General features: G+C 39.6%; 1 protein-coding gene across 5 annotated transcripts in view; it reads left to right on the top strand.

The window, feature by feature from the left end:
- The window catches only part of WAPL (WAPL cohesin release factor), a 146,429-nt gene that overhangs the window by 79,436 nt on the left and 52,747 nt on the right, over positions 1-14,246 (top strand). The window lies entirely within an intron of this gene.

The raw sequence follows: 14,246 nt of genomic DNA, 5'->3' as shown, positions 1-14,246 counted from the left end.
GTCTACCTTGTGTAGAATGGAATAATAACCTTCCTTTTTAAAATTCGTTCTGACCTCAGTGCTTCTGTCTTTTTTAAGACATGTTACATAGTGATGGGTTGGTAGTGGTAGAATGCCTGATTTTTGAGTAATTGGCTCTAATTTAATGCAGGTACATGGGTACTTCTGTGCAGGTACAGCTTATGATCTGCCTGTTCAGTGATTTGTATGGAAAAAGTAGTCTTCTGAACTTTAGCTGCCTAGAGGTCTGTATTTTTTTTTTTAATTAGCACATTTTTATCAATGTGTGTGTAAAGAGCTTCAGATCTATCAAACAGAATTCTGTTAAACTTTTAGGAGCTCTTTTCAGACCCAAACAGTTTGTAAGAGATCTTTATAGCTTAGAAAGGGAATTCACAGACCCCATGGTGCTGAATGCTTCTATAATTTTGTTCAAGTCATTCTTAGACAAGATCACATGTCATATCTCATTAGAAGTTTTCATATAATGGGCTGATTAAACCGTAGCTTCTAAAATTGGGCAGAAGATCACATTAGATGAACCTTGATGAAGCTGACACCTACTGACTTGCTCTGGATTATCATAATCAACTTTAATGAGAAGAAGTTATGTAACTTTGAATTCTCAGATACAGTTAACTTATTCCTGGGATCAGAAATTTGAGTGGACTTTTTTGCAATAGACAAGAAAGATGCTGAATAGTGCAAGATACGCATAGCTTAGTAATTTGTGAAATAATCTTACTCAAGAAAAAGCATGTAATGTTGATGGGACTTTAGTTTGACAGAAGGATTGGTGGGATATGTAGTGTTCTTTCAATTTTACTCTTATTTTTGTTACTGAAATTTTCCTGTTTTTCATATTCTTTTTGCAATTTTTTATCTGTAAGTATGGAACACCTTCAGTCTGGAAATAAAATTTATGTTTTGCTAAGTTTGAATTTGCTTTTCTTAAGAGATTGGAGAGATTCATCCCCCAATATTTACAAGGAATGAAATAGTAATGAGTTTTCCTGATTGTTGATGTGAGAACATAGCAGAGCAGATTTTAGAATGAAATAGCTTCCACATAGAAGAGCCTTGTTAGAGCAGTATTTTTCAGGTAGGAAAATAAAATATATGAGCTGTGGGGAGAAAATTTGTGTCGCATAAAAGGCTGGGAGGAACAGACCTCAGCAGTTTTATTGGTGCTTCGTTGTTCTGTTAGTGTGGAAAATAACAACATAGAATACTTAAAACAGAAAACCTTTTTGTAATTTGCCTGTGTAAATTCCAGAACTCCGTTAGACAGTGCCACGTATGCCATAAGTATATACGGCTCTGAAAGGGAGCTGATGAGTCTCGGTGGATGAGGCCGTCAGTGGTGGTGGTCTGGATGCCAAGAGGGAGGTTACCTCGACAGCTCACTGAAGGAACGAATGCTTGCCTCGCATGCTTTACTGAAGTATCTGGCACTGGCTGCAAATCAGCCAGCAAGTGAAGGACAAGGTGGTTCTTGGCCTGACAACGCTGTTGTTTCAGAATGTGTTCTTATGGACGGTTTACACCCAGTCATATGAAGATATAAACCCATTTCATAACTCCCTGCTTCAGAAATCAAATACAACTGATAGCGAATCTTTGCGTAACATCTTATTTAATAACTGTAAGGAAACCAAGACTGGCAATGGTGTTTATTTTGGACAGGAAGTGTAAAAGTAACTTTGATAGTTTAAGCAGATGTTATGCTTGTGCGTGGACTTAACCAAAATAAATAAAAATGGTCCCTGAAAATGTCACTGAGAGCATTGAGCAATTAGAGAGAGTGGTGTAGTCAGCCACTATGAATGTAGCTACTTCAAAGGCTTCCTTGTTGCATTGAGTAGTGAGTGAAGTTTGATGATACCGGGCTGTCTTTCAGACCTGCAGAGATTTAGTTTGCTTGATTTGTGATGGGGGAAGAGGGAACTTGGGGGAGAAAAACAGAGTAACAATAAAGAGGTTGTTTTTTGGTGTGTGGTCTCCTAACATATAGCTCATGTACTTGCACTGCTTCCAGATCCTTCCCTTCCCTAATGGTTCTCCCCTTCCTGGTGACTCTTGAACTCTGCCAGGTTCAACCAGACTTGTTCAAAGGGCTTACAGATTCTTGAGGGAGCAAGTTCTACCATAGTTGAAGAGAGGGAAGGAGGGGGGGAAAAAAAAGGCAGGCAGGTAGGTAGAACAGTATTAATATTCCCAGTGTGAGGGGGACTGCAATGTGAGCTCAACTTTAACCCACACACAACAGTGTATGTCTAGTAGAGGAGACTAGGCTAAGTCTGTACTGATGTTCGTGTTGTGCTTGTTAACTTAAGTGCAATTTACGAGTCCTTGTCATGATATTGAATGGGCAGTGCATGAGCCAAGGTCTCAGGGCCCCCTGATAGCATGTGCCATCGCTGGATCTTAATCCTTATCCCAGAATAAGGTGAAAACTGAGACTGAACACAGCTAGCTGAGAACTATGGTTTGATCTGCTAACTTTGCTCCAGATGAGGCTCCCTGCCTCAGTGCTTGTTTCTTTGGTTGTTAAAATGGTGGTGATGCAACGTCAGTTAATTTTAACTACTGTTTGGTATTAAAAAGCAGTCCCCTTTTTTGATTGTTTTAATAGTTGTGCAACCTTGTTGTAATGCAGTTGGGGATCTGTGTCGTTTATTTAAAATGGTGTGCCTTACTGTTTTTTTAATAGCCTTCAGCTAGTACTTGTAACCATCTCATTTTAAAGGCTTTGAGAAGCTCTTAATGTGGAAAGCTTCTCATAATCTTACCCTTATGTTGCTAGATCGAGACTTAACACTGTCTGAAGAACGTTCATGAGTAATCCTGTATGTAACAGGTAATTTACAGAGAGTAGGAGTTTAGGTAACTTAAATAGCAAAAGAGTGTTCTGTATTAGTAGTCGCTGCTAGGTCACCTTTGTTAAGGTAGAACTTGGTAGCTAGCAAGTAAGTTGAGTCACTTGAAAATTATCAAGCTGCTAATTCATATCAAGCAAAAATACAACAGTTTATTAGTTAGGTAAACCTTTTATGAGATACTGGCAGTGGAGTAAGATGAAAACCTACAGATCCATACTTAGTTGGATTTCTGAAATACCCTGGTGATTTTTTTTAAATGTTAAACTTATTCTGTGAAGCATAAACTAAAACAGTATTTGACGCTGGATTCATGTTCACACAAGTTTTAATATAAAAACACTTAAAGCACTGCAGAGCAAATTGTGAGGTGCTAGTTTCAAAAAATTCTAATAACTCTTTTGTTAGAATATGTTAGCTTGTCTGTTGAAATCAATGTTGTGTATTTTTTCAGGTGAAATGTCAAGTCAAAGCGTGATGCAATTTAAGAAATGGTATGGCATTTTGTAACTACGTTAGTGTATGAATATATTTCAAAATGGGTAACTCTCGTTTCCCTGCTCCAGCCACTTCGGTTTAGGGAAATGCTGCTTATGCACTTCTGCCATTCTTACCGCATGGTGAGTTTGCTGTCAGCCTTCGCGGCATCCTTCTTTAACTCGGGCTTCTGGAGGCTCTACTCCAAGGTGTCGATGTACTTAGGCAGAAAGGGCACTTGTGTCGAGTGATGTTTCAAGTGGTTGGATGTGTCTCATCTGTGTGTGCCTCGTTCCTGTTCCTGGACTGTGTAATAGGACTGCTTAGATTAATTCTAAGTTAAAATCTAGGTATTTTAAATGGGCATGGATTGCTTTAAATCTTTTGTGTTTTAAACCCTGTGAGTTCTTGAAAATATGTTTTATTTGGTGTAGAGAAACAGAAAACAGGATGGTTTAAAATGTCTTCTCAGAATACAGAGCAGTGTAGGAGTGGTATCCCTTTCTGCTGTGTTGTGGTGTTAAGTATAGTTTTTGGGGTTACTGTCTAGGCAGTGCAATTTGAGTTCGTGCTTTTTTTTTTTTTTTTTAAAGAATGAAAGGACAAATGATAGCCTATCAAGTATTTGTGAAACTTTTGTTTCTTGCCGAACATTTAGAATATTTATGAAAAATGCTCTACTGCATATTGTCATTTGTTATGTAGTAGTACTCAAACAAATCTTTGTTCCCTAAGTTCTTTCACTTATGGGACGGTAAGAAAAAAATTGGCTGTGTGGTGTGTGCTATGTAGTTCTTATGTATTTCTAGGTAGGTTTTTAATGCCCTTGCTTCTTGCTTGGGGCTCATGTATGTATCAGTAGCAAATCAAAATGACAAATGCGATCCTGCTTAATAACTTGGGCTTATGCAGTGCAGAAGTGAATGATTCAGCTGTGCTTAACCACTTCAGGACCCACTATGCAGAGTCTGGCTGTATTTAGCTGCTCAAAAGGAGTACTGAGGGAGTAGTGTAACTTGCAGAAAATGGTTGCTCTGAAAAGAAGATGGTTCAAGTCACTGTGTCTGTTCCCTGCAGGCGGTCTTGCTAGAACCATGACGGATGTGTCTGCAAAGCCTCTGCCACCTGATGATGTGGGTGGTGGAGCCCTATCTTCAGAGCAAAGTTTCAGCTTCTCAGCTCTGAGTTTGGTACCACTTCGTAATTACATTTGGTAGCAAGATTTGCCAGGGTCGTATCTTCAAATTCCTTTTTAAGCTTCTATTTTAACAGTGGCTTGGACATTTAAGATAATACTTAGACTTGAGTAATCTTACCTTATCTTCCTTTGCAGGGCTGTTTAGTACAATTTATTTACCTCTTAGGGAAGAATTTCAGTTAAGTCATGTTCTGTCCAAAAATGGAGCAAAAAGTTGGGGGAAACTGAATGAGGTCTGTGCGTTTGGCTGTCTTAGGAGACAGCTGGTAGCAACCATGATTAAAAAGAACAGCAGCTGTCCTCGGACTGGCTCAAAGCATTAGAAAACTGATAGCAAGGAAGGGGAAAGGTTTGAAAGAAAATATGTACCCATAGAATTTCAGTGTTGTGAAGCTTGTCTAGATGGCTGCAGTTAAGTTGGGCGTACAGGTAGCTGGAGTTTATCTGCTCAAGTCTTTTCTTCTTTCTGTAGTTTTTATGTTTCCCCTTTTTTGAAGGGGGAAGTTGTCCCGTCTCCCCATGCACGCAGTTTCCTTGCTGTGATGGTAGCCCAAGTTCAAACTACTGTGATGTGGGTGCTCTTTTTTTTTTTTTTTGCTATAACTCAGATACTTCGAAGATTCCCTACTTGTCCCCTTCCCCATAGACATTTTTCAAAAGTCTATAAGGACTGAAATTCTTCATAAATTTCAATATTTACACCGATTTGCTAAAATAGCAACAGTGGAGGAAACAGTGTTTGGGAAGCAATCTTCTGGTTTCTGCAACCCATTTTTGCTAATGAGAGGAAAAGGTACTCTGTATGTCTACATACAGAGCACATGACTTTTTTTTAAATGTGTAGCTACCCTTTCCCAAATTATAGTGAGCTTCTTAACCCCACTTTTAGAATCTGTACTTTAAAAATCGTTCTTTATTTATAGACTTCATTCATACACTTCGTTTTTTAAAAGATCGAGTTTTTGACTGTCAGAAGGTCTCTTGCCAAGAGCTTCTCTCATGTTTAACAAGTTGAAATAAGTTAGCATTCAGAACAGTTGTTCGGTGCTTCTAGAAGAAAGCCTGTTAACAGGCATGCTGCTTAAGCTGACCAAAGTATGTGGGAAAGCAGAAAACGGTTGGTAAGGCAGCCATTTCAGGTTCAAACTGCTGAGATCTGCGTTAGTATTACTACCTTAAAATTAACTATGGAAAATGTTCTTCAAATTCCAACTGTTAGCTCATATGTTCATACAGGAAACTGCTACTGTATTCAGTAAAGGGTTTCAACATATTTATGAGTGGTGTCTGAACCCAGACTGACTTAGGAGTCTCAGGATGCATTTGTTCTAATGGTTATTAGTGCTGCTATATTACTTCTGTGTGGTAAGCCCTTCTGAAAAAAGTTGGTGCCAGCTGTTTGTGTTGCCCATGGCACTGTCTGGTGTTCCCTGAGAGGGGGAAGTGGTTCGCTTCCTGGATCAGCTTTTCTCCTGCTGCTCTCAGCAAGTGATGCCCTCCAAACTACCAAGGAGGACGAATGTGGCTGTTCACTGGACTTTCTGTCAGAGGCGAAGGCATGATAGAGCTCTGAAAACTCCTGCTGTACTGAGTATAGCAGCTCTTCTGACAGTTGGATTCAATGTTGGACAAAGTCTCATCGCTTCAAGACTGTTTTAGTTTTAGATTTCTGACCAAATGGTCTTGCTTGCACTGTTGTAGAGTTCTTCATTGCGTAATTCTTCATTGTTAGATGAAAAAGGAAGGAATTTTAGCATTACTTATTAAAACCGTGGTCTCTCCTACACTTCAGAGAGCTGTGGACTTTGGTAACAAATTGGGTGTGAGCATTGATAACGTGCTCCATGGTATTTTTTTTTTTTTTTTTACGTAATAAATCAGTGTATATAGAGTCACATTATAACTTAGATTGTTATCAGTGTGGATAGATAGAAATGCAAGGCAATAAGGTTAAGAAACAGTCGTGTTTCTCTTGTGGGTATATACTTGTGGAAGAAAAACAGACTTTAAGTGAGGTTTAAGGAATGTTGTAGAAGATTTTAAGGCAAGATTAGGAAGAAGAGTGGAGGAGAAATGTCAGTTTCTCCACCTGTAAAAGACAAGCTGAAAGACTAATATATATAACTTGGATGAGAATACCTATCTGGGAAAATAGAAAGGACTGAAGTGCAAGGGGTCATTTAAGGAAACTAGTAGGGCTTAAATTTGATAGAAATTGAGAGACAGGGTATAGCTGATGACAAGCAACCTAGGCTAATTTTTACTTACATTTTAAATGGAGGAGGAAGCGCCTTCAGTAGCGAAGGAGTAAATTAGTCATTGTAGCTTTGTTTCTCACTTCCCCAGAAATGTTTGCTGGGAAGGCAGTCGTGCTAAGCACGATGCTGTGTGCAGTTTGGCCAGGTAAGTACGTGTAGATTGCTATGAAGATGGTGATGAGCTGTGCAGTGACTGAAGATGCAGTGAAAGACCGGTGACCAGGCAGAAAATCTGCTGATTGCTGGCTGAAGAGGTGGTAGGTGAGAGGAAAAGCAGTTAGATTGTTACTTAAAAATAAACTTCCTATGTCTTTGAAAATTAGGCCTGGGATAAAGGCCTAATGTAGTGTAATCCAGAACTTGATTCATCTACTTAAGCTTGTTAAATAGTAAATTTGGACTTTTCATATAAAGTACTTAAGAATTTTCACTTTCAGGGTGTAACAAGAAAAGCAAACTATTCTTAAGGAAAGTAGTTCTGTGATAGCAGTAAATTAAATCTCATCACTTCAGGGTTTTCAGTGGAATTCTGCGAAGTAGGGATGCAACTTAAAGCATCTGCAAAGAAGCAAAACAGTGTCTGTCCAACCTGCACGTGAACTTAATGGGAACTCATTTTGTTTTAGAGAGAGTGAAGAACGAGAATTACGTAAGAATCAGTAATCATAGCTTTGGATTTGGTGGTTCTATAACTTTAGCTATTTCGGTGATTGTCAGCCATGAAACTGGTCTTGAGAGTCTAATCTTTTGAGGCTCTTACGCTTCTTATCTTATGTTTATGCTTGCTAACAGGCAATGCTTTGCCAGATCTTGCGGGCATCAGTGGACAATGATGTTATCTAAGTGGTAAATTTTTGCTCGTTTCTTAGAACTGTATATTTTATATCCATAAGCTTTTTTTTTCTGTTCCCCAGCTGTTCAGTCATAGGCAGAAAACATAGCAAAGGAGTCTACTCTAACCTTTTCTCCTTACCAACCAAAACATTTGATTTCCAATATAGAGAAGAGGAGAGAAACTAATGAAACTCATTTTCATATTTGGAGGAAAACATGGCTTTTCTGTGGTTAGTAAGTCTGCTAGTTTTCTGTCCAAACCAAAGAAGACACTGTATGTCTTGTTTGGGCTCTCTTCCCAGAAATGACGATTATGATACAAGCACTTGGTAAAGATTTGTCTTTTTCCTTTAGCTTGGCCAGCTTTGAGTTGTAAAGCGATGTAGTTTTATGCCCTGAAAAATTGGTGATAGTAAAATGAAGCTACAATAAATGAGTGTTTGGGAACATCAGGCAGAGCTATAGCTCATAATGAGCTTACAAACTGTTTCTCGTCTCCTGTGTCAGTGGTCTGTTCACGTGCTGTGTCCTGTTAATGTATGTGCCCTCAATAGCTGGCGATATCAGAAGGTCTCGGATACCAGTTTTTATTTTTAATCTTACCGCTGCTGCCTTCTTGATGTTTCTTTTTTCTTGGTGATGCATCTGTCTGGGTAGTGAGGTCTCATTTGAAGAGAAATAGAGTAATGTGAGGTTGGCATTGTGCCACCTGCCTGCCCTTCTAAAGATGTCATTGCCTCTGACTAACTTTAATGTCTATACATTGGCAATAAATTCTGTGAATTTCTGTGGTTTAGAGTAAAGGAAACCTAGTTCAAGTCTGTAGATCTGTTTCCTCTGTGTAGTAAGTCAATCATGTTCTTTTCAGTTTTAAAACGAAGGCTTCCCCAGCTCGTTACATGACAGTGAAGGAGGGAGCGTAACATCTCATTGCACACCAGCTGTGGAGGGCAGTATGTGTATTGTAGCTTCAGGATGCTTCGGTTAGCAGCCATCAAGAATTGGTACAAGTGAGAGAAAACTAACCTGGAGTGAAGTTAGTGGGGCTGATGTTTAATACTGGCAACTCTTTCTAGAGTAAGAGAAATAAGCATTCATTTTGCATACGTGATAATATTTTGATATCTTAGCCTGTTTTCTTAGCATTGCAAGACTACTGTTGACTGTTGTTTTGTTCTCTTCACTTCCCTAGTAACTTTGGTTCCAGTTAGCCAGTACGGGTCAAATCTTGAGTGCGAAAGAGAGATTTCAGAGATAGTGGTATTTCAAATGTTGTGGAAAATGGAGTTGAACTGATTCATCTGTTGCTTTCCCTTCTCTATTCCCTGGATGCTTGTAAGGAAAATGCAGTTGTAAGCGGGTGCCTAACCCATCTAAAAGGTGGGACCTGCAGCCTGCGCTGCCTCCTGCCCCATCAAGTGGGCCAGTGCTGGGGGGCTGCAGGGACAGCCGTGCGGTGGGTCATGGTGCTTGGTCTGCTTGGTGTGCCCTTGGGCCCTGCTGAGCAGAAGCGAACCTCCAGAGATGGCGCTCTCGCAGGCGGAGGAACTGGTCTCTGCTCACCATAACTTCTCAATGGCAAGTAAGGCACTAAGGCTCTGCTGCTGGAATGTTAAGAGAAGAATACAGTGTTTGACTCCAGGCAGTTAGTGTCAGGCTGGAAATGGTGATTTGATTTTGTGAAGGTGAAATCGATGTTTTCAGACTCAGAGCCAAGCAGCTTAGTCGTGTAAGTTAAATGGAAATTAGATTAAACTGAAATAGGGCCTGAGGTGGGGTGTACATTTGCTGGTGGTTGGTTTGGATTGTGGTATTTTTGCCAACAAAAGTACTTGGTTTCCTAAAGGATTTCTTTCCATTGACTTTGTTTAGGATTCCATCTTGGTTTATGCTGTACCCTACGGATCAGGGTATGAAATGGTTAACTGCAGATTCTTCCGTGATGGCAAGAGGGTTTATCAGAAAAGATAAATTTCAGTGTTTTCCTCTCCAAGTAAGAATGCTCAGTCAAACTCTGAATCTGCTGTGGGAAGTGGAAGGAGCCACTTTTATGACTTCCCTTTTCTGCATTGGCATGCTTACTGCTTTTAGGCCCTGCCTGGAGCAAATTTGGGCCAAGTTTGTATTAATGCAACTGTAAACACCATTATGGTGAGCCATGGGCAGGAATGAGGATGGCCGCTTGTAATGCGTACCCAGATGCTAAATGTGCAGCACTAGGTATTTAGTCAGTCGTTTCAATGGAGTTTCATTGCTGTAAATACTCGAGTATGTCACCAGTGATGATATGAGAAAATACCAGTTTGAGCCGTCTAAAGAATTCTGATAAAAATCTCAGAAGGTGTCCAGGCAACAAGATAAGTGGCTCCAGTTTGACAAAACAGAACGAGTGTGGCAAGATGGATGAATCCTGGAGACGCTCCCAGCTCCTGGAGCATTTGTGTACCCGCTGGTGCTCCCGTCCTCTCCCCCTTCTCCCCATGTACTTTTTGGATGCTTTCTGCTATTCTCTAGCTATATTGTCTTTGACAACCACCAGACAGAAAACTCTGCATTAATTACTCACTGCTAGAAGGCATCTTTGCCTGGCTACTCTGGGCTGTGCTGGCCTGCTGCAGCTCTCAGTATTGCAGCTGGGTTTTGCCTGGTCTGTTCCTTGTGGTATTTGCTGCTCGTTTTAGGTGCTGAGGCCATGCTCACGTGTCTTTGAACACTGCCTTATGCTTACAGGTGTTGGTCAGTGGCTGTTGCGGTTCTGTTGCTTATGCAATTAACTTCCCCTTACATTTACTTTGTGTTATCAGAGGAGAGAAGTAATGAATGTGCTCCATTGTGTGCAAAACAGTGGGGGGACAGACAGAAGTCAGGTTTAGAAATACTCGGGCTTCTGCGTTTTTAAAAAGCATATACTTTGGTCTCTGTTTCTTTGCTGTTCTGAATACAGTGTACAATACAAAGTGACTGGAGTCACTTAGTCAACAGTGAAGGTAATTTGGTAGATGTCCTTTGTATTGGTTTACAGGAATCTGTTTTTCTTATTCCATCATCAATCCAGAAGTGAAGCTTTTGAGCCATGTGAATAGAGCAATCCTTAAGAGTCCACTGCTGCCTCTGCTATAGAGAAAGGTTTGTGTTACTGTGTCCTGCTCAACTGTTCCAGCGTGGCTTCTGCTCTGGAAAAGCTACTGGATTTAATTTTTTTGTTGTTCTTTAAAACAATATATAATTAAAGATCGAAGGTAAGAAGCATAATGGAAGTTGTCTGTCTTAGTTCAACTACAATTATTCCTGTGGGTGACATAGAATTAAAAAGGAAGTGATTCTTTTTACTCTGAAAGCAGTTTCTGGAAGCCTTGCAAATTTTTTTTAAGACCTTTCACTATCTCAACAAGTCTGTATGGTGTTTGTTGCTATTAGCAGGATTGAACCAAATGTTTTGTGGATGAAGAGATTTTCTTCGTTGTGCTATGTGAAAACGAAAGAATTAACGATGCTTCTAAGGCTTATTTGGGAACACACTTTGAGGTAGTTTTCTCAGAGGAAAAGCCTTTTAAGATAAGGGTGAGATGTATTATGGGTGCTTAATGAAAAAATGAAGTTGAAATCTGAGACATCTTAAAGTCAAAATTATAAGAGATATCCAGCTGAAGAATGTAGGTGTGATATCTCTAAAGGAAATACCTTTCCTTTTCTTAAAAAAAAATAAATCCAAATAAACGAAGTCTAGAATAAATAACATTCTCCCTTTGTATGTGACCTTGGAAATGAAAAGCCGAGTAGTAGTTCTGTAGCTACTTGTGATAGTCACAAGGCACTTCGTGTTCTGTCAAATGTATGGAAGAGCGTTTCTGCCATCTGCCCACCAAGTGACTGCTTATGTTAAGCATGTATTTGAAAAAAATACAAACAGAATGTAGACTAGATGGATATAGAGTGAATATTATGCAGGTCTAGGTGGGCTTTTGTGTAATGTTTAAAGGTTATTATTAGAAAAATGTTTATTACTGGAAAAGTGGTGGAATTTGGGGAACTCAGTTACGTTCACACAGTTTAAGCATTTTCTTCTGTCTAGAGGAAGAAAAATTGAGTGCCTTGCAGTGTATGAAGTTTTTATCTCTAGTGGTCATCTTACAAAGCTGATGAGAATAATCATTGTCGCTCACAGCTTTGTGAAGTTTGGTCATGTTTATCAGTCTGTGAAAACATCCTATGTGTTTAGCGAGAAAGAGTAGAAGTTTCATATCTTCTGTATTCATCAGCAATTCTTAAGACATCCCTATCTTTCCACTAGAAACTAGAGCATAAAATAAGCAAGGGGTATGTATGTATGTAAGTGTGGGCGGTTTTATATTCATTAACATTTAATTTGCCTGCCAGTCATTTAGATTGGTTCTCTCATACTCTGGTAATTAAATTCTAGAGATTCAAACAGAGCAAACAAATCATGATTAGTACAGGAGATTGTTATGGTTCTTCGGAATATTGTGCTAACACCTGGAAAAAAGACTCTCCCGTGGATTATATAGCTGTGTGATACCGCTGATCTGAGATTTCTTGGGAGATTTCTTCTGGTATTTGAGCCCCAAAAGAGCCTAATTGCAGTTAAAATTAGGAGGAGAAATTACATGACTCTTTTGAACTACAGAATATCTAGTCATTCACAGTACTTTTAAAATAATTTCTCTGTGCTTTCTGCATCTGTAAATAAGTTGAAATGTTACACGTTTATTACAGTCCTGCTAGCTTCAGCTATAACAGTTACTGCAGACGGATATAGTAATTTTTAAAATCAAGGTTAAGTTACTGGGATCACTGGTATCGTACACCTTTGGCAATGAAGGATTTTCAGTAATTTCTGTTCTAGAAGCTTCAGCCTGACTGCTGTTGACCCACTGATGAAAAGAACATGATGGCGTGGAGAAGTATTCTTTGAGGAAGTACTTACCTAAATATCACTGCTTAGTTTTCCACCAGTGCATTATGATGACCCAGACTTCAAGCCACACTTTTTATCCTGTGTACAGAAAATAGCTTACTAGTTAAATTTTTCATCAACCTTGCTTATTAAGAGGAAAAAAAAAATCTCATGGCAGCTAGCAGAGGGTCCAAAGTATGAGGTGGTTCTCAACTGCTGGTGTCTGATAGGCACAAAACGAGTGGGGAGCAGGCTGGCTCACTGCCACTTGGTTGCTGTTTGCCAGTAACATTTCATGCTGTATTGAATTACTGGCTCAATGAGTGCAAAAAATAGGATGCAATGCTCTGCTGCTAGTTAAGTCTTTCAGAGAGGACTCAAAATTCTGAGTTACTTATGCACGTATTCAAAGAGATGCAGTGCAAAGGCAGTGGAAGTCCTGCTGTGATACAGAAAGAGCTGTTAATGGGGCGTGCTTGCCTTTTAAAGATCGTTTTTTGGAAGTGTCTCTTCAAAAAGAAGCACTGGTAGAACTGTCTGATGGGGGTGGAATGGGTTTGTTATTTATTAGTCAGCTGAGCTGACTGGAGAAAGTGACTTTATTGACTATGACAGATGAAGAGAAGCGAGGAATTCAGGGCTGGGAGGACTGGTGTACGCTGCTGCTGCTGCCTGAACTCCGTCAGATCGAATTGTTCAGTGACGCAGGCACACAAACGCCTTGTGTGTGTTTGGTAGTTGTCTTAGAGGCAGCAGAGAGTGGCGCTGAGGGGCTAATAAGGGAACCCAGGACATGAGTTGGGTTATTGGGTCCGCTGGGAGTAGCAGCACAAGGAGAAAGCGGGTGGCTTGGCGATGTGTGGAACTGGCAATGAGAATAGGAGCCACATAAACATGAAGGAATTAAACAATGCCATTGTGGCAAGCCCAGGAAAACGGAAATGGGGAAAATAAATGCGATGGATAGTTCTGGTCATGATGCACCTCTCAGCTGATGGCTCAGTTTGCCCAAATGTGGCTGCTGCAGTGAGGGAACAAAACTTTTTCCTCACATAATAGGTTACAGATGACTGGATGGGACTGTGTTGCCTGCTTGGAGTTGTACAAATACTGGGCTAATTTTAGCCCATTCTGAAATATTCTAGAACAATGTGTAGAATAGTTTTTCAGTGTATGTAACTACATAATCAAAATCAATGTTTTCATTAAGAAGGAATTTTAGTTATTTGTCATGTGGATTTATTATTACCCAATGTAATATCTGATGCATGTTAGAAAAACTTATTTTTAATAAAAGCAGTGCCGGGATTGATAGAAAGTCAAGGATCATCTTTCTTACAGGGATGTAGCAGAAGAGAGCTTTCGCTCTTACTTAGAGTAACTTCCTGGTAAAGAACTGAAACATTAAAATGGCTTCAGCAGCCAACCACTGCTTCAGAACTAAGGAATGACCAGAAGAGTTCGGGGGTGTGTCTTAGTGATTTTGAGTGAGAGACCTAAATAAGTAGTCTACCTGAATATCTTTCCTTTTAAATATTTAATGCTCTTTAAAAAATATTTTTTACTTTTAAATAGTCCAGTATTTTTTAAAATCTGGAATTTTGAGAACGCAGATGAAAGTATTTGAGAGTATTTGTTGTACAGAGTATTTGTTGGTTGAAGATTCCTTGGTATTTTTTCCAATA

The sequence above is a fragment of the Anser cygnoides genome, chromosome 7 (genome assembly GCF_040182565.1).
Source record: "Anser cygnoides isolate HZ-2024a breed goose chromosome 7, Taihu_goose_T2T_genome, whole genome shotgun sequence".
Classification (NCBI taxonomy): Eukaryota; Metazoa; Chordata; class Aves; order Anseriformes; family Anatidae; genus Anser; species Anser cygnoides.
Note: the sequence above shows the minus strand (reverse complement) of the source record. Positions and strands in the feature narration are given on the sequence as shown.